At 45.1% G+C, this 23,950-nt stretch overlaps 1 long non-coding RNA gene across 1 annotated transcript; it reads left to right on the forward strand.

Moving 5' to 3' along the window:
• The first annotated feature begins 5,273 nt into the window (after positions 1-5,273).
• LOC118677218 lies at positions 5,274-23,737 on the forward strand. The gene is made up of 4 exons (XR_004974351.1): positions 5,274-5,400; positions 18,660-18,818; positions 22,464-22,550; positions 23,331-23,737. It is a non-coding gene; the product is annotated as an uncharacterized LOC118677218 (long non-coding RNA).
• Positions 23,738-23,950: the final 213 nt, after the last annotated feature.

Raw genomic sequence — 23,950 nt, forward strand, 5'->3', positions numbered from 1 at the left:
TTTGGTTTACCCATCCACCAACTATTTATTGAGGGCTCCTGAGTATCAGTTTCCAGTGCAGGGAAAGAAGCAAAGAATAAAATAGCAAAAATCCCTGCCCTCATGTGGGCAGACATTAAACAAGATAAATACATAAAAGTAAAGGTGTTTAAGAAAGTGCTAAAAATAAAGCCAGGAAAGAGTGAAGGTGGGCGACTGCAGTTTTACTTGAAGGGGCCAGGAAAGTCATCCCTGGAATAAGATATGAACTCAGATCTATAGGGAATGAGGGAAGAAAATGAGCTGAAGTGATAGCTTTGTGCAGTTCACCTTTTCCCTCTGGAATTTATTAAACAATGCATCAGACATTAAAGGACATGGAGGAAGCTTACATGCACATTACTAGGTGAGAGAAGCCAGTCTGAAGAGACTACACACCATACAATTCTGATTATGTGACATTCTGTAAAAGGTGAAACCATAGAAACAGTAAAAAGATCAGTGGTCGGAGAGGAGAGGGAGTAGGGATGAATCGGTGGAGCAGGGGACTTGTAGAGTGGTGGAATTATCCTGCAAGACGTTGTAATGGTGGTTACAATGACATGCATTGGTCAAAACCCAGAAAACTTTATAGCACAGAGATTGATCTTAATGTCAATGGAAAGTTAACAAAAAAGTTCATCTAGGCCAGAGGATCCCAGGAAGAAATGCAGACTGTGACAAGAGTGCCTAACCATGTTAAACATGTATGAATGACTCACTGAAGGGGGCAGAGAAGTGCTGACCTAAGCAATACTGCAGATGAGCAGAGTCTGTGAGACTAAAGGCAAAAGGAGCAGTACATGAGCACTGTGCGCTGGTGGGTAAAGCTGTTCCCCGCAGTGTTGTGGGTTACCAATTCTGACATGGCGATACGCATATGCCAGAATTGACGTTAAACAAAAGAACGGTGGGTGGTGGACACAGGTTTCTTACTGTTGAGAGCTCTCCTTGAGGTAATAGATTGGAGTTGGAGACATCAGTTGTAAAATCATGTTTCATGTATATACAGATAGTTACTTATAGAAATATTTTTAGATATGCATATACAGGGTGGGGTAAAGGTAGGTTTGCAGTTGTTTGTATGGAAAATAACACAATAATTAATAAAATGATAAAAGAATAAACTGTGTTTTGTGTGCTCGCTCGCAACTATAAACCTACTTTTGCCTCCCCCTGTATGTGGATTGGCATACCCACAAATATTTCTTTGCTCTGTCAGTTGACAGGTCCTAGAAAAATGATACCCTAGTATCAACGAGCATACCTAGTGCCAGATCATTCATTTATTTATTTGTTTAAATTTAGGTGTAATTGGCTTACAACATTATATGGTTTACAACCCAACGATTTGATATTTGTATATATTGCGAATCACCACAATAAGTCTAGTTAACATTCATCACCACACATAGTTGCAATTTTTTTTCTTGTGATATGAACTTTTAAAATTTACTCTCTTAGCAACTTTCAAATATGCAATACAGTGTTATTAACTATAGTCACCATGCTGTACATTAGATCCTCATGACTTATTTTACATATGGAACTTTGTGCCTTTTGACTTCCTTTACCCATTTTGTCCACCCCTCACTGCCTAGCTTTGGTAATTATCAATCTGTTCTCTGTATCTATGAACTTGATTTTTTATGTGCTTGGGTTTTTTAAATTAAATTCCACCAATAAAAGAGATCATATGGTATTTGTCTTTCTCTGTGTGACTTATTTCACTTAGCATAATGCCCTCAAAGTTCATCCAGGTAATCACCAATGGCAAGATTTTTTTCTTTTTTTATGTCTGAATAATATTCTATTGTACATATATACCATATTTTCTTTATTCACTCATCTGTTGATGGACATTTAGATTATTTCCATATCTTGGCTATTGAAAATAATGCTGCAATGAACATGGGGGAACATATGTGTTTTTTAATTAGTGTTTTCATTATCCTATATAATAAAATCCTAATATGCAAATCGACCAAATGGCGAAATGACCGGCAGAATGACCGGTCGCTATGACATGCACTGACCACCAGGCATCTGCCTCCTAAGAGGGAGGCAACCGGTGGCGGTGAATGGGGGGCGGGACCAGTTGGTGAGTGGCACCAGGCCGCCAGCCAAGGCAGGTGACAGTGGGGGGTCCCCAATTGCCCTGCCCGCTGGTCACCCCACAGGTGGCCCTGATTGCTGGCCAGGCTGAGGGACCCTACCCTATATACTGGGAACAGTCTCTTAGATTTAAAAATTAAAACCTGGCAAGACTACTCTAACACTGAAAAAACAATGATGCAGCAATGACATGCATGGATGGACTCTGACTTGCACATTTTGTGGTCAGCCCTGATTCTAACACTTATAACTGTGTGACAAAGCCAATTACTTAACTTCTCTCTGCTTCAGTTTTTCCACCCATAAGATGAGGAAAATGGCACTACTGCCTCAGAAGGATCATGTTATGTACTACTTTTTATAATCAGGGCAAAAAAATGTAGCTGCCCGTACAACAGCAAGATGCCTTTCACCTGTATGAAAAGTATGGTCACTGGTGCATGCAGCATCCTGGATTGTGAGAGGGATGTCCGACTGCTGGTTTAAGCTTGACAACCCCCCAAGGGGTCTCGGATTGCGAGAGGATGCAGGCCAGGCTGAGGGATCCTCCCCTCTCCCATATAAGAATTTCGTGCACCAGGCCTCTAGTTTTTTTAAATAAATACCCAGAAGTGGAATTGCTGGATCAAATGGTGATTCTCTTTTTAAGTTTATGAGGAACTTCCATTCTGTTTTCCATAATGGCTGCACCAACTTACATTCCCACGAACAGTGCACAAGGGTTCCCTTTTCTCCACATCCTCACTAGCTTTTGTTATATATTCTTTGTTTTTAATAATTGTTATTCTAACAGATATGAGCTAATATCTTATTGTGATTTTGATTTGCATTTCCCTGATAGTGATGTTGAGCATCTTTCATGTACTTGTTAGCCATCTATATGTCTTCTTTAGGAAAATGTCTATTCAGATACTCTGCCCATTTTTTAATTTGATTTTTTTTCTTGCTATTAAGTTGTATAAGTTCTTTATATATTTTGGATAGTAACCTTGTATATTTGAATTTTTTAAAAATATATTTTATTGATTTTTTACAAAGAGGAAGGGAGAGGGATAGAGAGTTAGAAACATTGATGAGAAACATCGATCAGCTGCCTCCTGCACACTCCCCACTGGGGATGTGCCCGCAACCAAGGTACATGCCCTTGACCGGAATCGAACCTGGGACCCTTGAGTCCACAGGCCGGGGCTCTATCCACTGAGCCAAACCGGTTAGGGCCGTATATTTGATTTGTAAACATTTTCTCACATTTGGTACAATACCTTTTCGTTTTGTTGATGGTTTTCTTTGCTGTGCAGAAACTTTTTAGCTTTTCAGTCCCACTTGTTGATTTTTGCTTTTGTTGACTTTGCTTTTGGTGTTAAATCCAAAAACTCACTGCCAAGACTGATGTCTAGAAGCTTACCATCTATGTTTTCTCCTAGGAGTTTTATGATTTAGTATCTTACATTCAACTCTTTCATTCATTTTGAATTAATTTTTTGTGTATGGTGTGAGATAGTGGTTCCGTTTCTTTTGCATGTAGGGTCCAGTTTTCCCAACACTATTTATTGAAAAGACTACCCCTTTCCCCATGTATATTCTTGACTTCTTTGTTGTAAATTAATTGACTATATATATATATATATATATATATATATATATATATGGGTTTATTTTTAGGCTTTCTATTCTGTTTCATTAATCTATGTGTCTGTTTTTATGCCAATGCCATACTGTTTTGATTACTATAGTTTTGTAATATAGATTAAAATCAGGGAGCATGATGCCTCTTTTGGTTTTGTTCTTTTTTTCTCAGGATTGTGTTGGCTATTCAGGGTCTTCTGTGATTTGACAAAAGGTTTAGGATTCTATTTCTGTGAAAATGCCTTGGGAATTTTGATAGGGATTACATTGAATCTATATGTTACTTTGGGTACTATGGATATTTTAACAACATTATTTATTACAATCCATGAATATGAACTATTTTTTCATTTATTTAAGTTCTTTCACCACTGTTTTATAGTTTTCACTGTATAGGTCTTTCTCCTCCTTAATTAAATTTACTCCTAGGCACTTTCTTCTTTTTGATGTAACTATAAATGCAATTATTTTCTTATTTTTTTCATTATTAGTATATAGAAATGCACCAGATTTCTGAATATTAATTTTGTATCTTGTATCTATACTGAATTCGTTTATTAATTCTAACAGGTTTTTTTGGTGGAGACTTTAGGATTTTTCTATATATAATATTGTGTCACCTGCAAATAGTGACAGTTTTACTTCTTACTTTCTTATTTGGATGTCTTTTATTTCCTTTTCTTACCAATTGCTCTGGCTAGGACTTCAAATACTATGTTGAATGAAAGTGGCCAGAGTGGGCATCCTTGTCCTGATCATTAATAATAATGTATCAATATTAGTTCATTCATTGTAGCAAATGTACCATACTAATGTAAGATGTTAATAATAGGGGAAACTGGGTGCCAGGTATATGGGAACTCTCTGTACTATCCTCTCCAATTTTCTGTAAATCTGAAAGTGCTATAAAAATTAAAGTCTATTAAATTTCTATAAAATTACAATCATGATTTTTAAACCCGATTTTGTTCACAGAAAATGCAGCTATGAGTTTTTATACACATGCACCGCAGAGAGACATTTTTAGTATTTGGAAAGTGGCGTCTGGGCTGGCTCTTCCTAAGCCCTCAGGCAGTGGGGTCAGTCTGGGGCTTCGTGAGCCTGCAGAACAAGATGGGCTTTCAGAACACAAGCGACCTCAGACCAACCCCTGGAACCTCTCCTCCGATCCGCCACCTTCCTTAACGGGCTCCTTTGCTTTCCAGAAGCTGAGAATTTTCTGACCAGGAAAGGTACACCCAGGCCTTCTGGATGTGGATAGTGACTAGCTGGGCACAGACGGCCCCATATTTGGGTACAGACAGTTACCTGGGAACATGTAAAGTTCCATCCCAAGTTTGTTATTTCAGAGCTGGCCGTTGAACATTAAAAGATTCCATTGACTTCGGGTAATTTTATTTTCTATCTCCCAGGAAAAACTGTCAATGATTTACATTGTACAGCCTTGGGTTATCTAATAACTCTGGATTTTCTGCTCTGAGGAAAGGGACTTGGGGGCGGTAGAGGTGGCTCTGCCTGGGCTCCGGAGGACACCTTCCTGAGGACTAGGTAGAAACCAGGTGGAGGGAGAGCTGGCCTGCAGTGCTGAGATGCGGGAGTCCTCCCTCCTCCGAGGGGATTATTGCTCTCACAGATGACCAGGTAAAGTGAGGCTAGAAACCCCTGACAGCTACGGGGCAGGACTCTACACCCCACACTGGCAGGGATTTATTTATTTTTATTTTTATTTTTTTAAGAATGTGCTTGTTTGCCTTTAAAAAGAACGGAAAATGCTTGGAGCATTGTGGGTAATTCATACCAGCCTGGAATATTTGTAAATATCTTTCCTTGGAGAGATTTAAACAGGAAGCCTGGAAAGTCTGTTTCCCCAACACATTGCACTCATGTTTGAATTCTGCTCCTGAGGAAAAGCAAAAGATACACTGATTTTCGATCTTATTTGAGGTGCTGCCCCAAACCATCCAAGTTGCCCCGGAAGGAGGCACCACACCGAGGCCCTGCTTACCCGTGTGGAACGATAGAGGCAGAGTTCTCGCCGCGGGAGGAAGACCACCTCCTCTGTGTGGCCCTCCCTCCTTAACCTTCACATTGGCCCCCAGGCCATCCCATAATGCTCGGGCCACTTTGAAACCCGGGGGTGCCCCGGGAGGCTTTTTCACTGCCTTCGTGGAAAATGCCAGGGCACAAGCCATAACTAAATGCCCCCAAAGGAGCTATGGAGCCTCGTTTTAGTCTCTCATTTTTCATTTAAGACTTGCCTTGTTGGCCTGCTTTGTACATACTGTACATGTGATATTCGGATTGTACTTCTCCCTCTTCCTGATTCCGTAATAAACCTCTGAATTCAAGTAGGTGGTGGGTGAGTCAGACCTACCATTTTGTGGAGCTGTCGGGTGGGGGTGTGGAGGAGGTGGGCTGGGTCTGAGAGGGTGTGTGTGTAGAATCCTCAGGGTTAGTGGGGGCGGGGGACGGCAGGGTGGTGGCAAGGCAGACCCGGGCAGACAACCAGGAACGGGCGAACTGGTCGCAAAGGCTTCTCTTTCTCACCTGCCTTTTCCCAAGTGCGAACATGTTTTATAGGACACTGAGCAGCACGCGGCAAAGTTGTGGTTTCTCCTCATTGCTCGTGTGATTTCCAGACATGACGGTCCTTCTCCTGGCAGGCTGAGCTACCTTCCCTCATTGATTCTTGGACTGAATCAATTTCTATGTTTAAAAAGAATTTTAACAGAAAGAGGAAAAATAGAAACTTGTGAAAAAAATCTGCATGTGGAGATGATGCTCATCTGGGGAAATGCTTTGTTTCCATATGAAGTTAAGTCAGAGAGTCTGAGGGCATGCAAGGACAGGACAGTTTGCCTCTTCTTTCTCCTCCCTTCTCTTCTCCTCCCCTCGCCTTCCCTTCCTGACCTTCTTTCCCTCTCCTCCTCTCTCCTCTCCTCTTCTCTCCTCTCCTCTTCTCTCCTCTCCTCTGTTCATTTGAAAGAACTGGATGATTGCCCATCCAGACAAAGCTGGCTTAGGGAAGAAAAGCTCAGGGAGGAAGCAGTGTGAGGAGACTGGAAATAGCAAGAATCTGACACACTTTGGTTTCCAGCCCTTAACTTGGGAGAGGAAGAAACCATTTTCCTGCTCCTGGCTCAGATCTGAGTGGAAGGGAGTGCCATTCGCCCCTCTGGCTCTTGGGTGGCCTGGACAGGAGTCCGTGAGCGGTCTTGCCATATGGCAGCTGGCAGGAGCCTGCGCCCCTCTGCAGGAACACAGGCCCATACTGTTAAGGATTAGGTGGAACATATGCATGTAAGATGCTTATGACTTTTTCCAGACACAGGGCCACTTTCCAGCCTGAGAAGCTGCTCGGAGGAACCGGAGGAACCGGGGTAATTAGATAGAGCCTCATGCTGGCAGGGACGGAAAGCTAAGTGCTCAACTGAACCTGAATGCTTTAATCGCCTTCCCTGCATTTGCCTTCCCTCTTCTCACCCTTTTTTCTTTTTCTTTATTCTCCTTCTACTCCCTATTCACCCTTTTCTTTCTTTATTTGTTCTCAACTTCTTTTCCTTTTCTTCTACTTTTTGCTCTCCTCTCTTCCCTTCTTTTTCTCCCTACTTTCTTTTACTTTCATCATGACACTCTCCATGCTTCTTCATGTTTATCACCATTTCTTTTTCTTGACTCATTTGTCAGCTGCAATGGATTTCGAGTCTCATGGAGACAAATGCAAGCTGTGTCATTGGAAACCATTCATGCCTTCATATGGCTGCGGAGAGGCGGGGTGTGAGGACACAGCGGTTCTGAGTGCCTGCCTTGAGTCCTGCTCTGAATTTTTCTAACAGCCTAGCTGAGCAGCATGAGGGCTTCTGCTTTCCATATGGGAGACGCTCAGAGAGCGTCTTGCACAGCAAGCTGGAGTGCAGGGTTCAACTCAATTCTGTCTAATTCCGAGTGTCCCTTGCTTTATACAGTCTTTAGGACAGTGGATAAAGTGGCCACAAATGTTGGGTGGCAGACATGTTTGTGGTTCAATTCAAACACCGAAAGCAACATTCTCCAACTTTGCGTGTACCAGGGTCACCTGCTGTTTTCAATTCAAATGGGGGCAGGGCCCGAGAACCATACTCCAAGAACCACTAGTCTGAAAGGCATTGCTTTTTTAAAAAAAATTTTTTAAAAAAATATATTTTATTGATTTTTCACAGAGAGGGAGAGGGATAGAGAGTTAGAAACATCGATGCGAGAGGAACATTGATCAGCTGCCTCCTGCACACCTCCTACCGGGGATGTGCCCGCAACCAAGGTACATGCCCTTGGCCGGAACTGAACCCGGGACCCTTCAGTCCGCAGGCCGACGCTCTATCCACTGAGCAAAACCGGCCAGGGCTGAAAGGCAATGCTTTTAGAATTAGGTAGTTGGTCAGAACTTAATCTCAGATGGCAGGAAACATTTTCTAGACCCTGATGTGAGTGCAGGGGACCTGTCTCATTTCACAAAGGATTTGAGATTGCCTTGTGAAAGTACTCAGAAAAATGATATAAAAAAAGAGTTAAAGTCAAGTGAAGGGAAAACAAAGATAGGAGTTTGGTACTGAGGAGACACAGGGAAACTGATAGACAGGGACTGGGACCATGGGTGGCGGGGAGAGGAGGAAGTGAAACTGGGAACCCAGCTTGGAGGACTTACTAAGGCACCCCAACTGGGCGGGGAAAGAACTGCATACACGAAAGACATGAGCTTTAAAAATTGTGTGAATGTTGCTAAGACAGGCAGCTCGCAGATAAACAATCACAAGGTAGTAAGATATATAAACCAATCCCAAGGATGTTATTAAGGCAAAATTCTTTGAAGGGACCAGTCAGGAGCTAACAAGCATATACACAGAAAGTGCACACTTCCTTTTTCTCCCCTGTGCACTAGACTTGGGGTTAATGGTAGGAGATGCGCCCCCTGTGCCCATGTGGCTTATGGCCATGTGGGCCTCCACACATGGACTATTAGACTTTAATTAGCTAGGGTACTGAACTACTGCAGACTGTAACAAGGAAAGGAAGCTCCGCCTTCCCCAGGACTGGTTTCTCTCAGTAAACTTCGCCTCCGTTAACCGTTTCTTGTCCACAACTTCATTCTTCAATTTTTCGAGACAACAGACAAGTTTCAGTACAAATAGTTAGAATACAATAAGAATAATTTCCTCTCTGTAGGAAGAGCTATATGGACTTCTCTTTATTTTCTTGGTTGACTGTGTCCTATTTTCATTTGAGAAGAGCACCCTTGAATTCTATCCATAGAATAAAATTCTCCTTTTCCTAAACTGCCTTGCAGAGAATGTCTCCTTACTCAGACAAGTTAGAAAGTATGAGCTGATGGATTGTTATCTTTTTATAACCTGTAAAAATGGGCAAAATGGCTGTTGTGTAAGATGTATTAATTGAGCAACTGCATTTATTGGATATCTCTCGCTTGTCAGAGAAATGAAACCTAAGAAATACAATAGAGAGGCATACAGGAAAGCTGAAGTAGGATTCCTACCCAAGCCACTTACAACTTAGTTTGAAGAAAAGGATGTGCCTATAAAACAGTGAGGAAATAATTATGTCCTTTAACAGAGTTCAAAGATTCTAAATACAGCAGTTCACAAAAAGGAAAGGTCAGAGTAAGTTAATATAAGCACAAAAGAGTAGATTTAAATTTGATAAATAGGAGAGAAAAAGATGAGAACATTTTGAAGAGTTTTACCATAATTTAGATGTAGAAGTTACTATACCTTTGTATAAACAAAACACCCCAACAGCTATCTGACCCATAAAATAGCTGTGCAGGGTGGAAAAGAGAACCGTGTTTGCCATCAGAAATGCATTGGTGGTAGATTTGCCACTTACTACTGTGTGACCTTGTGCCAGTTATTGGACCTCTTTTTAAAAAAATATATATATATATATATTTATTGATTTCAGAGAGGAAGGGAGAGAGAAACATCAATGATGAGGGAGAATCATTGATTTGCTGCCTCCTGCATGCTCCCTACTGGGGATCAAGCCCACAACCAGGGCATGTGCCCTTGACTGGAATTGAACCTGGGACCCTTCAGTTCACAGGCCAATGCTCTATCCACTGAGCCAAACTGGTTAGGGCTCATTTGATCTCTTTAAGTCTTGGTTTCTGCAAAAATAAAATGGGATTTTCAGTATCTATCTGTATCAACTGAGCTTCAGCCAGGAAAACAGAAACCAGTATCTGAAGCAAAAATAAGGCGTTTAAACTGGGAATTAGTTGCTTAAAAGCCTAGGGAGGACTGGGAGAACAGAGCTTTCTGATGGCTGGAGCAGCTGTGAGTGGGGAAGCTGCTGCTTCCACCCAGAGGTCCAGAAGCAGGGCTGGCAGGCAGGGCGATCCCGGTGCTCCGGCTCCAGCAAGCACTCATGTTTATGAGAGCCTGCGTGTGGCTGCTGCTGCCACCGGAGGAGGAACACTTTCTGTCCCCTTTGCCACCAGATCTAACAAGGGCATCACAGTGTAGAAATGAAACTGGGCCTCTGGAGGCAAGGGAGTTGAGGAAGCGCAGTTCCCAGGCTGCTAGCCCTGAGAACTCAGGAAAGGCCTGGAAGGGAGAAGAGATGAGAATAAATGCCAGCAGGGAGTATTCAGCCCACTGGCTAAAAGGGTAATTGAAAGCTGTGGTTTGCAAACCATTAGTGAGTTGTAAAATCAATTTAGAAGGTGGTGACCAGCATTAAAAACAATCAAATGGATAAAATAGAAAATAACGCGGCAGCACATTGCACGGAGTGATACTTGAGCGTGTGTGGGCATGCCTGTGATACCCACACGGGGCTATGGTGTGTAAAGGCCAAAAAGGTTTGGAAACCACAGAATAAAGAATCGATGCAATGCAACGATTTGCGCACTTGGTAAATTGTCAAGTGCAAAGCAAACATGATGAATTAAGAACGCATTTGCCACCACTCCCGAGGCCCATGCGCCATTTTTACTCAGCCTCAGTGGGTCACCTGCAGTGTTGGCACCACCTGCCTGCCCAGGCACGTACATTCAGAGTTCCCCCACACTCGTGGGTACCCACAAAATAACACCAACGGGGACAGAAAAACGCGGATGAGTAAGTTACAGGGAGGAATAAAAAAAAATAAAAAAAAAAAGACACGCTGGCCTAGATGTCGATTTCTTTAAGGCCAGCTGCGCGGTCCTGGCATGCTTAGGCAGCAGAAATGCCTGCTGGTGCTCCGTTGGGGGGAAAGAAGCTGAATGGCATGTGAAATCGCTTTGAAAGGAACAATGAATGCCTTGCCCACAATAACAGAGTCTGTGTCCAGGTTGAATGATGTCCCCACTCTCACAACAGGGTCCTTGGGTCCCCTCACTGCCAACCTTCGCGAACTAAGCGAATGCAGGCTTGGACATTTTTTAAGTGAAAAACCAGCCTGGCCTCTTTCCTCATAGACTACGTTATTTCAAGGATTTTAGTATCTGTGGGAATGGGTTGAGTTTCATTTTGTTGAGGGTAAGTAAATGAAAGTTTAAACGGGGTACAAATTTAATCTTTTTTTGTTGTTGTTGTTTAGAAATATCTCCTTATCTCTCCTTCCCTGTACTCCCCCCTTATTTAATTGCTAGTAAGAGGCAGTCCCTGACAGAACAACTGGTTTTCCTGGAATAGCAAATACATAATAAAAAGAGCAGCATTCAATCCTAACAACTTACTGGTTGTTCTCCGAGCCCCCTGGGAGCTGGCTGAATGCTGTGACGCTTCTCTTTATGGCAGAGGATGGATGATAGGATCCAGGTCAACGCCAAGTAGGAATTCAAAACCTAGCCCTGTTTACTCTGCAGAGAACAGTATTTTCTGCCTCCCCGGGACCCCCACTTCAGGGGAACAGAGAGCCGCTATCAAGCCCAGCTGTGCTTATCAACATGCACCTATGCTGTTCTTTGCCAGCGTTTGTCCCAGGGCAGCAGGGCGTCCGGTAAATGAGACCTCTTTCTGCCACCCAAGAGAACTGGAGGTTATTAAGGGAGGTGTGGAGGGGGCATGCTGGGTGATAGCAGGAGGACTATTTGGGGATCATAAGGGGTAATGGGATGTGTACAAATAGCTGGAAGCACTGAGAAAAATGCATCCAGGAAGCATGGAGAACAACTAAAGAAGTCAGAAAACTTCTCCAGAATATTTGTGTGGGATTAGACTATGGGCCAGGAAAGGGAGATTCTGATCAAAATAGGTTTGATCGGAATATCTTGTGCCCTGCGTGATTTTAGGGGTTGTCTGAGAAAGGATTTAAGGTTTCTGGGGACTAGAGAAAAATGACTCTAAGTTTAGAGTGCCCCAAAGAGAGCTGCCTTTTGAAATGAGAGTAAAAGGAGATAAAGGAAGAAAGTTGCCACTTGTTGACAACATTTCAGAGACTATTCTAGGTGCTTAGTCCTTCCTCCCTCCCTCCCTCCCTCCCTCCTCCCTCCCTCCCTCCCTCCCTCCCTCCCTTCCTTCCTCCCTCCCCCTCCTTCCTTCCTTCCTTCCTTCCTTCCTTCCTTCCTTCCTTCCTTCCTTCCTTCCTTCCTTCCTTCTCCCTTCCTTCCTCCCTCCCTCCCTCCCTCCCTTCCTCTCTCCCTCTTTTCCTTCCTTCTTTCCTTTCCTCTCTCTTTTTCTTAAAAAAAATCTCACTATTAAATGGTGATGGAAAAATTTTTTAAAATCTCCCTTTACTTCTCCCAACAATGTTATGATTGTTTCTACTTTAGAAATGAAATTGAAGGTTCCAAGAAATTAAGTAGCTTGCCCACATTTATATAACTAAATGAATAAGGAAGATTCAAATTGAGCTTCCCCTAACTCCCAAACCTGTGTTCTTTCCAGAACATTACACCACTTTTCTTCCAGAAAATGGAATGGAAAATGTCTGTGGAAACCCAATTACTGTTCCAAGCTCTATTGCATAGTGACACTGCTTATAGTTATCTTCATGCGTGCAGTCCGTGCCCAACATTTCCATAACATTTATATGGCTGGTTATATGTTCCTGGGAGAGGACTTTGTGGGGTTGCAGCATTGCAGGAGAGGTGAGAAGGGAAGGCTGTGTGATCTGAAGGGCACTGTCCTTGCAATAGAAATCCCTTGGCCACAATCCTTGCTAATGCCAGCAAGTCCTGTGGTTTGATGGTGGTATTTTAGTTTCGTTTGCGTTTTGTGTAGGTGTAGGCTGTGTGATTTAGGCTGGAGCTAACTGGGACCAGCTGTATAATTTGCAGAGCCCAGTGCAAAATAAAAATGAGGGGCTTCTTTCTAAAAAGCATTAAGGGTTACAAGATGGTAAAGGGACAGTATTATGAACAAGTGCTGGCACCACTGAGAGTGCGGGGCCTGTGTGGTTGCACAGGGCTTTCGCCCATGAAGCTGACCCTGGAGCTAACTGCTAGGGGTTGGTCCAACAAAGATATCCAGCGAAGGCCCACTGTCCTTTGTGCTTTAGGCCAAGGTGACTAAGAGAAAAACACTTGGTGACCTGGAGAGGAGATTTTGCTAAAAATCAAGTTGAAAAAGCAGCTGTCATAAACTCACCAATTTGTTCATTCATTCCCGACGTCATTAATTTAAAAGGCATTTATTGACCCCTTACTGTATGCAAGGCCCTGTGCTACATGCTGGGGACATGAACGCTCCACTCTGAAACATGGCCTGTATGTTCTTGCCGCTTCCAGAAGGAGCTGTGGCTGGGACACAGCGCGGCCGGGGCACTGGGCATGGACACGAATGGTTGCACAATGCCTTGGCCCAGAAGTCTGTTCCCAGAGAGGGATCTCTACATTCCCCAGGGGAAATAAATATTAATTTGGGGGGGGGAATGGGGAAAAAGATATTTATTGCAAAGATATGGGGAGCTCACTGAATTGAGGAAAATGGGGGGCGGGAGTGGGAGAACAAGCCTGAAGAGGGACAGAAACTCAGACAGATTTAGGCAATCTTGGTACAAGGAAGTGTAAGTCCCATTTGAATGCTGCTTAAAAACACATACAAAACCGCCTCAGATTGATGCAGAGATTAGAGTTAAGCTTATTCTCAGTTCATGGCACTTGCCCCCATGGAGAGGTGAGGCCCTTCTTTTGTTTTGTTTTATATATTTTTCTTATTTGATCCCTGAGTCCCCCCTCTGCATTAACAACAGCCAATACTTTAAATGTGCTGGCTTTCCGTCCTTGATCTATATGTATATACGTGCATATAAAATCTAAGTGCCTTTGGTGTTGTGCGTGTGTTTAAAATTTACATAATAGGTTTTGTACTGTAAATATTGTTCCGATGCTTACTTTTTTGTTCAATAAAAATGCACACTTAGGTCAGGGGCTCCAAGCTGCATGTTATTTCATAGAATTATCTACCATATTTAACAATCCATTTCCCTGGCGGTGGTCACCTTGTTCCCCGCTGCACAGCTCACTGTGATGAGCCATCTCAGGTGTGTCCCCTGCTGCCCCGGGTGAGAATTTTTCTAGGAGAGAAGTTTTGCCTGGTTACAGGAATCACTTTGTAGGGAGAGAGGGAGGGGTGTTACCTAATAACATGCAGATTCTCGGGCCCTTCTGCTGGAGATTCTGACTCAGCAGATCTGAGGGGGCCCTGGAACCCTTAGGTTTCACAGGTGCCCGAGGTGAACTTAGTGCCAGGTGCACTGGGTAAAACTGGGTACAACAAGCCTGGAATGGGATTGCTGGGCCAAAGGTTCTTTAGCACCTTCTCAGGAGAGACTAGTCCATTCGGCCCTTTGCCTCATCTACTGATTGTGTTTTTAAGACCCAACATCTCCAATCGGTTCTCAGTTATGACTGCTTGCTTTACATTACCAAGTACTTGGAGATGCTTGTTTGTACGATCTTCTTCTCCCTGGGTCACCACTGTACATTCATCTGGCATCCACTATTCCCTCTGTTTTCTCTGACCACGGTCACACTTCCCTGTGGTTATTTTTCTCTTTCAGGACTATCTTCCCAGAATATTAGGTGCCTTGGCTATTGGTGTGAGGTCTTTAGCTCAGGCCCTAGATTGTGCCACTCCTTGTCAGGTTTAGGGAGAGAAAATGTGTGTGCTTATGACTTGAGAGAGTGGTGGTAGGTGTGGAGTGAAGCTGGAAAGAGAGAGTGAGAGAACACTTGGATGTTAATTTAGGTTTATCCTTCTTATCCTCCTTCTTCCTCTCTATACTCCTGCCTGGGAGGTCTGGTTTCTAAGCACTATCGCTGTCTCCCTTGGTGGTAACCACCTAATGCTTAAAATGTGATAGGAGGGGTGGAAAGAAGCACACACAGGGACTGAGGGTCTGTTTGTCCCTGTAGACTTTCAGATGTGATTTCTGGAATCCTCAGAGGGTCCCAGCTCTGTCCTGATGCCTCTCTGCTGTCTGCAGCCCATCCTGGGTTAGCGGGGCTTTTCTCTCCAGGTATGGTGGGATGGCAGGTGAGGGATGGAAGGAAACACAGATAAATGCTTCCCATCTGTGCACCTGCCATCTTCTGCCTCCCCAGCTCTTTCCTGGGTTAGGACCCAACCAGGGTATCTTACAGGTTTCACACCAGCTTCTCAGAGCTTTCATGTTCCCTGTGGCTGCTCCGGGGCAGAGCTCCAGAGAGGAAAGCAGCAGCCATGTTACTGTGCCCTCTTTTCCAGCTGCAGTCCCTTCTCAAGCTAATCTACTTTGCTCAATATTCGTAGGAGAGAAGGTCTTATTGGCTGGGCCAGGTGGCCATTACCCCTTAGCCAGAGCAGGACAGCATGACCGACAGTCACGACAAGACTAATGTAATGGTTGGGGCAGGGGAAACTAGGCAATGCAAAGACATGCCCACAATCTAGACATGTGCCTTTCAAGAAGAAAGTCAGAGAAGGTTTGTGCAGCTAATTAGGAGAGCCTCGAATCAGTGATATAATTCATATGGCCACCGCACCATGCGTGTACTATCGTCTAATGGGGAGGAACTTTTTTGAAAGAGTAGACTATAGTCTACTCTGAATAATTGATGCTTGACATCAATCCAATGCCAAAAGCCCACGAGTCCCTTAGAAGCCTTGTTTGGTGGTGATCTTTGCTTTGCCTGACCTTGCTTACGTTTATGAAAAGCTGATCTCCAAAGGCACTGTCGCACATGTCCAAACAACAGTGTCTCGGTGGTGGCGGTTAATGGAAGGGAGCTCACAGTTAAGTATTTCTGTTGTCTGGAGTTTTATAATGATTTGAGAAGACCCCACTTAAATGTTTCCAATTTTGAAATATCAAGTGTTCAAAGCATGATATCTACCAAAGATGAAGCCAACACAGGACTTCAGGAAATGTGACAATTGCAAGCAGTGCAGTGCTGTAGTTAAGGCCACACGCCTTGGGGCCAGGCATTCTGGGTGTGCAAGTCAGGTTCCATCAGCATGTATTGTCTGTGTTTCTCTGGACAAGTCACTTAGCCTCTCGGTGCTCAGTAAATTTTATATTAAATCACACATTTAGAGTACTGAGTCATTACATGCATGCAGAGTATTTAATCCTTACTAAATTGCTAATATTTGATATACCCATTATGCAACTAAAAATAAAAAGAAACTTGAAGTTGTTTTTCTGCTGTCATTATCTTAAAAATGTCAATATTGTTTTATTATTTTGTTTTGATCACTTGAGAAAAGTTATACAATCCTAATGCACTTATTCCAGGAAAATAAAAAGAGCCTTGAGCCTTGAATATCCCTGGGACTACTTGAGTTCTCCTCCCCCCCTCCCCCTGCAGCTTCAAAATGGCAGCTATAGCCAGCCCACTCCATCATCTGTTCCAGGGGAAAGTTTACACGTAATGCAAAAATGTAAACTGGACAACAGCAATGCAGTGAAAGATGCAGAATGTTGGAACCTAATTTGAAAACCTTTATAGCATAAGGCAGCCAATTAAAAAAAAAGTTGCATTCATTCTAAGATACACATACATACATATGTATCCCATGAACCTCACAAGGTACTATGGTGCAGTGTCGATGTTTTGTCTTAGTGAATTACTGTAGTTCAATAGAGTTAGCCTAGAGAACCCGCTTTCCTTTGTTTAATACCTTCAGGCGGTTGCTTGAAGGCCTTTTCAATTCCTTTCCTGACTTGACAGCACCTCTGGCTCCTCACATGAAGTAGCCCTGGGATCCCCTCTGGTGGCTTCTCAGAGGCTCTGTTTTCACTATTCTGGGTTATAGACACAAAGGTGTTGGGAACAAGCACAGTGGATGTGATGGAAGGTGGATTTAGTCCCCATTGTGTCTCTGTCGCATTCAATACAGCTTTAGCAGAAGCTGTTGCCTGAGGCTTCTTCTGGGACCGGAGAATCCCACTCTGCTCTCATGCTTGAGGCAGGGAGCACCAGTAGAATTAACACCACTAGGAACAGCCTTCAGCCAAGGACTCTTGGTAGTTGACTTGAACCTGAGCTTCCTTGCGCCTCAGGGGGGTAACTTAAAAGTGCGTAGCTTGCCTTGTTTCCCAGAATTCCCTTCCAGAGCCATCCACTGTGGTAGCTGCATTGATGAGTCATCCTTATTGGTGTCTTTCCTCTCCCCTCATCACTCCCCCATTCCCTGATTGGTGCTGCTTTTACCTTCCAAATTACCTACTTGCTCTGTAATCCCTGTCTGGGGCAGCTTCTAGGGGAATACAAGCAAGCAAGATGCCCTCCTTAGCTCCATCTCCCTCTCTACACCTCCTTCCACTCACCAGCCTTTGCAACTCTAAGATTGGGCTCTTGATGGCCATGTCTGGGCAACAGGACTGGTCTTCCTGGCCACAGCTGATTGGACCAGGGAGAGAGAACAGCTGGACCAGAGTCCCTTCCCTAGGAGTTTGGAGATTGGTAGGGATGAGTGGGGGTTGGGGAGTGGGGGAGAAGAGAGAGAAAAGGAAGAGAGACAGAGAGAGAATAAAAGACAAAGATTGATTGAATCTTTCCCCAGGTGGGGACTGGAGCACATACACTTGGGAACTAGGAACACATTCTGCATAATATCCTGGGGAGCTGAGCCAGCTCAGTGGTCTGCAGAGAGAAAAGTGCAGCAGGTGTGCAATGGAGAGCATAGGTGAGGGACACAAAAATACCATGTGGTTTTGGCAACCTTCCAGTCCTGGTTCCAATCCTTTCAGAGTCCTGGCTTCATTTCTGCTTTGACAAGGTACCCTTTTCTTAAGAAAAATACCTATTTTTTTGTTTGTTTAAGCTAAATTAGTTGATTTCTTTTGCTTCAAGCCATAATATCAGCCAATGTATATTTTACATCATAAGTAATTATTCTTGTTTTAATCTTCACCCAAGGAATGAGGATATTTTTTCCATTGATTTTTAAAGAGAAAGTGGAAGGGATGGGGGAGGGAGAGATGGAGAAAGAGAGAGAGAGAGGGAGAGAGAGAGAGAGAGAGAAGAGAGAAAAATTGATTAGTTGCCTCCCACACATGCCTCAACTGGAGGTGGGGATCAAAACCTTGACCCTCCATACACAGGCAGACATTCTAACCACTGAGCCATGAAAGCCAGGGTATAAGTGATTCTTATTTAAAACTAGAGTCCCGAGACATGAAATTTGTGCACTCGGGGGAGTCCCTCAGCCGGACCTGTGCCCTCTTGCAGTCTGGGAGCCCTCGGGGCCACTGCCACTGTGCTCACCAGCCATGAGCCCGGCTTCTAGGAGTGCACTGACCACCAGGGGGCAGCTCCTGTGTTGAGCACCTGCCCCCTGGTGGTCAGTGTGCGTCATAGCCACTGGTCATTCCTCTGTTGGGTCAATTTGCATATTAACCTTTTATTATATAAGAAGTTGTGTTTTAAGGGCTGTTGCCATCTCAGCTCTGGAACTGAGATATTTAATTTTATATTTGTTCATCCCCTTCCTTAGGAGACAGCAAAAGGAAGAAGTAATTTCCTCTTTTCCATAGGGAAAAGCAAAGGGATTCTTTTGTGGAGTTCTTGTGTTCTCTGCTGTCTTGGTACCCGAAGACAATCTCCTCTCACATCCTGAATGTTGCAGGAGCAAGAAGCTGGATTCCCACAAGAGGTGTGCGCTGTGTGAGGGAGGTTCAGGGACTGAGGGTCAAGGGGCTGTGGATACACCCGGGGAAGAGGACCACGGGATTCATAGCTCACTAGGCCAGGGCACTCCTTGAGAGCACTTCTGGGGGCCTGGGGTAAATGTGACTGTGAGGTTGGCCACCAGGCCCTGTGGCCTTGGGAACGCTGGTAAAGGAGAGGAAAGCTCAGGATGGCAGGGCATGGCAGATGGGGAGAATCAGCCCCTAGCACTGGCACTAAGCAGCAAAGAAGAAATAGTGACTGTTTAGGATGGAAGGAGAGGTTCTCCATTTCTCAGAAGCAAGTGAGTTACTGCGTGTGGCAGGGTGGAGGGCCATGAGCGTTTAACATTGGCCATTCTAACCAACCTTGGCGAGGGCCGTGCCTCAGTCAGTTTGGGCTGTTAAAGCAGAAATACCATATATTAGCGACTTAAATAGCAGACATTTATTTCTCACAGTTCTGGGGGCTGGAAGTCAAGATGAAGGCATCAGCAGATCTGGTGTCTGCTTACAGCCTTGTCCTTGCTTGTAGACAGCCACCCTCTTGCTGTGTCCTCACCTGTGGGAGTGGAGTGGGAAGGGGGAGGGACAGGGACAGGTAGCACTTCTTCTGAGAGCACTAATCCACTCTTGTGACCTGATGACCTCCCAGAGACCCCACCACCAAACACCATCACATTGTGGGGTATGGGTTTCAGCATATACATTTTCTGGGTGTGGCAAAAACATTCAGTCCATTGCATGGGGCTGGAACTGGGATGTAATTAATTATACATTTTGAATGAGACATTTTTCATAACACTGCAGGTGTGGTGGAAGAATTCATACCTGCTACATTTGTACATTTGGATACTTGTTATGATAAAGGGCAATCATTCTTTATGGCTGTATTCCTCCCCCCGCCCCCCCCCCAATAAAATGTCAGAGGTGCTTGTTTCTTTTAGGTGAAAATATATAATCCCTTTCTTAATCTATTACAAAGGTTAGAAATGAGTGCAAAGAAAATAGAGTTATTGAAAGAATGGCAGGTTGATGTGGACTTGTCAGAGAGCCGGATTAACAAGGGAAACTGACTCTAGGAGAGGGACTCAGGGGAATATGTCAGGAGGTGACTGAGCAGACAGACAGATGAGAGAACAAGGCTAAGAACGTGACTGGCCACCGAAGGAAGATGGGCGGCCAGAACCCAGCCATGATCCTGCCTCAGGTTCAGGGACTCCGCTGCCAGCCACCAGCCATGGCCACCTCCTGCCACCACAGGACACGATGGCATTGCCTGGGCTGGAATCCAGTCCTGCTGTCCTTGCTTTGGCATCACTTGTTATCGTCTCAGTGTCCTGTGGGGAGCCTCAGGTTGGCCAGGCACCTGCTGTTCGCCCAGCTTCAACCTCCAGGGCTCAGGGACAGTGAGCTGCTGCAGTCAAGGTGTGGCTCCCACCAGGACAGGGTAGCTTCACCAAAAAGGGCAGCTGAAAAACATCCTACATAAAGTCACTGTGATGTTTGTGTCCACAATGAAAAGCACCCAACACGTAGGTCCCCATGGGTGGCTGGCAGCTGACTCTGTCTCCTCACGTGGCACAGTCTCCCTTCCTTACCTGTCCACGTCCATGGGGGCGGTCTCACCACTATGCCCCCATGTCTGAAATCATTAGCTTAGTTGCTATCTCTCACTTCTCATCTGAGTTTCAGGCTTCTATATCCACCTGACTACTCCTCACAGCATCTTAGTTGTCCTCAAATGCAACTGAACTCCTTATCTTTCAGAAAGGCTATATGGGGGAGAGTTGGTTGTGGATCCTGGAGCCAGACAGCCTGAGCTCAAATCCTAACTCTCCTATATATCAGCTATGCAACCTTAAAAAAAATTGCAGGCTTGTGGCTTGCTTTTATCAACTGTAAAATGGGACTAATAACTATCTCATAATTTATGATGATTAAAAAACTGGATACACGAATCACTCTTAGACTGCTGCCTGGCGCATAGCAGGTACTCAGTTATTATTCTCCGCTACGCTCGGACCTCCCTTACTGCCTTCTCGCAGCTAATATTCCTTCCTAGAAGGCTAAGAACTTCTAGGTCTCACTTGACTGCTTCTTCCTTTCTCAGCAATACCCATGTTTTATCACTTCCAAAGTCAACTGATTCAACTTCTCAAATGTTCCTTCTCTCCAATCTCACTGCCACTTTCTTGCTTCTGGACACCGTCAACCCCTGCTTGGATGACTGAAACATTCCTCTAACTGGCTTCTTAGCCTCCAGTTAATTCCAAATTAAAGAAGACATATAATTATCTCATATGATAATAACAGCTAACATTTCTGTCTGTACTGTTAACTGGGAAATGTTCTAAGAGCTTTACTTGGATTAGTGAGTTCATTTAAATGTCACGGCCCCCTCCTGAATAGGGACTCTTAGTAACTCCCTTTGCAGATGGCACAGAGTACTCATGGGGCTTGTCCAGGGTCACCAGCAATAATGGCCCAGGTGGGATTTGTATCAAAATATGACCTTTAAAGCACTGTGTTAGAAAATGCTAAACCAAGGTTTCAAAAAGAAAGATGATTCAATCATAATAGAATTACTGCTCAGTACTATTAATACGACTGTATTTACAATTGTTATCTGCCGTGTAGAATATTTAAATTTGCAAAGTGCTTATTCCTAATAGCTTTCTGGAATACAAATTATTGCTCTAATTAAATGTTTACTTTTTGCTCTTTATTTCTTTTCTCGCTTTCATATCTATATATCATCTACATCTACATCTATTTCTGTGTGTGTGTGTGTGTGTGTGTGTGTGTGTGTATGTATGCATGCATGAAGGTGTTTATATGGCCTTATTTCTAATTGGCCAATTTTTTTCCCTTCAACTTTTCAATCCTTTTTCACTTTCTTTAATATCTTTTTGTAAAAATTAGATTTATCTGCCTTTGCACTTTTCATTGTTCCCTAACCCTGTGCCAATGGGTTCCTGGCTATGGCGTGCCTCTTCGCCTGATCCCACCTCCCACTTTCCTATCTGGTCTCACTGGGTGGCTGGTTTCAGACTCCTTTTCTCATCTGCTTCTATTCCTCCTCTTCCCCATTACTCCATGCCTCCCTGGAACACAATCAGTTCTCTAGGGGGGTATCGGTGGTGAATAGAGAGCCACAGAGCAGTAGGGGGCCCATTAGCTCTCACTTCCACAGTTAGAGCAGAGATAGACCCCGAGGAAATGAATGGGCACTCAGGCTCCCAGGATGACTTACAGGGCAGGACTGGGGGGTGGAGAGAGTAGGGGCTCCCCCCACAGGGACATCTGGATCTTGCTGTTCTGAGCTCAGTGCACTCCCTGGTCCTCTGCTGAGAGCTCACAGGGGATATCAGAGAAAAACTGAAATTGTTAGTTGTGTGTGTGGATCCAAAGCTGTCTTGGGCATTTGATGGGCACTTGGATTTCCTAATAGAGGGCCTGCACTTCACAGATTTCAGGGGAGCTGAACTCTGAGTGGACGAAAACGGAGACGTGGAGGCACCAGTTACAACAGTTTGTTATAGGGCAGAAATCAGTGTACCTTAGGCCGGCCCTGGCTCTCTGCCAACGTATTTCATTTCCTGAATCACCCCAAACATTTCTCCTTGCAGGCTGCCCTGTGGTCCTGACCCTCAGCACAGGAGGGCTCCAAGGCCACTGCCCTTCTGGCCACACCTGCCAGCACAGCCCTGACCCAGGTAGGGCCTCCTAGGGGCCTCCTGTGCCTGCTGCAGGTCCTTTCTCACTGCCCTGGGTAACCCCTCTCTGCGCTGGCCTGAGGTGCCACATCAGCAAGTGTGCAGCGCCTGGACTCCCTTCCCAGGGCGCCATCTGCACACGTGTGGTGCAAGGGCTCAGCCATCTAGAGTGGAAGCTGGATTTTGGGGGAGCCCGGGAGAAGACAGGGTGCCCCAGAGCCACATTAGGTGGTGTGTCCTTTGGGATTTGCCCCCACAGTCTCAGGGGCACACACCATCTGATTCCTTGGCCTCTGCATCCTGGAGTTGGTAATCCGAGTCCCTGCAGGGCTGGTAGCTGCAGCCACTAAGCCGGGGCTGCTCTGCTTTTTCTCAGCGGTTAACATGTCCCAGCTCTTCTTCAATGTCAAAATGTTTTCCCATGAACCAGGGGGTGGGGAGGGAGCATTTCCCTGCCTTATCAGCCCTAGCAACCAGAAGCCCGGTTTCCAGGAAAGCAGCCACTTGATCCAACCGGTGAGACCCACTCCCCAGCCAGCACTGGCCTGGCATTGCAGCCCCAGCACCCAGCACGCAGCAGCCAGTGTTTTTTTTAGCTGTGGCCACATGACATCATTTCCAATTGGCCAGCCTTCCTCCTCCTCCCTTGCCCAGCCTCCTCCCCACCCCTGCCTTTCTCCTTTCTGCAGCCCAGGGTGGTAGTTTGTGAAGTGATGGGAATGCTTTGGGCTTTTGGCTGGCGGGGGGCACTAATTCCCTTTGTTTCTCAAAATATCCCAGGCCTGGCTACCAGAATCACTTCCGGGACAGAGACAGGCTGGCTCAGGCCCTGAGACACAGCTCAGCTGGCTCACTTCGGGTGGCTGGACGCGTGGCCCTGAGTAAGACCCACCCCTTCAGTGGAGTGCCTCCCTCCCTCCTGTGAAATGAAATGCAGTTTCTCTGAACCCCACATCCTGTGAGGCGCTTGGGGAAAAATAACGGTGATGCCCACATGCGATCGTTAGGTACTTCCCTCCCCAGCGGGGCAGCTGTCTTTGAGTAAGTTTGGTGGTGCTTGGTGAGCCACGAAAAGGCAGGACTGTGTCTTGTGATGTGAAGAGGCTCTTTTCCTAACCATATATGTCTTCCCAAGAGAAGCAATAAATAATGTGGTCACTCTGGCCGGGTTGTCTTTCCCTAGCTGCCCCAGGAGCCCTCTGGCCGCGCAGCTGCTTCTCCTGTTTCAGTTTCCATGTCCTCTCCACTTTGTAACTCAAGGAGCACCTCGGGCTTAGGAACAGCTGACGACCCGGCCAGGTCCCTGGCGAGGCACCTGGGAGAGGGGCGGTGGGCACTGCCTTGCAGGCATGCTCTGGGGAACTGCATCCTGGTGGCCGTGAGTCACTGGAAGGTGAGCG

The sequence above is a fragment of the Myotis myotis genome, unplaced genomic scaffold (assembly GCF_014108235.1).
Source record: "Myotis myotis isolate mMyoMyo1 unplaced genomic scaffold, mMyoMyo1.p scaffold_m19_p_2, whole genome shotgun sequence".
Classification (NCBI taxonomy): domain Eukaryota; kingdom Metazoa; phylum Chordata; class Mammalia; order Chiroptera; family Vespertilionidae; genus Myotis; species Myotis myotis.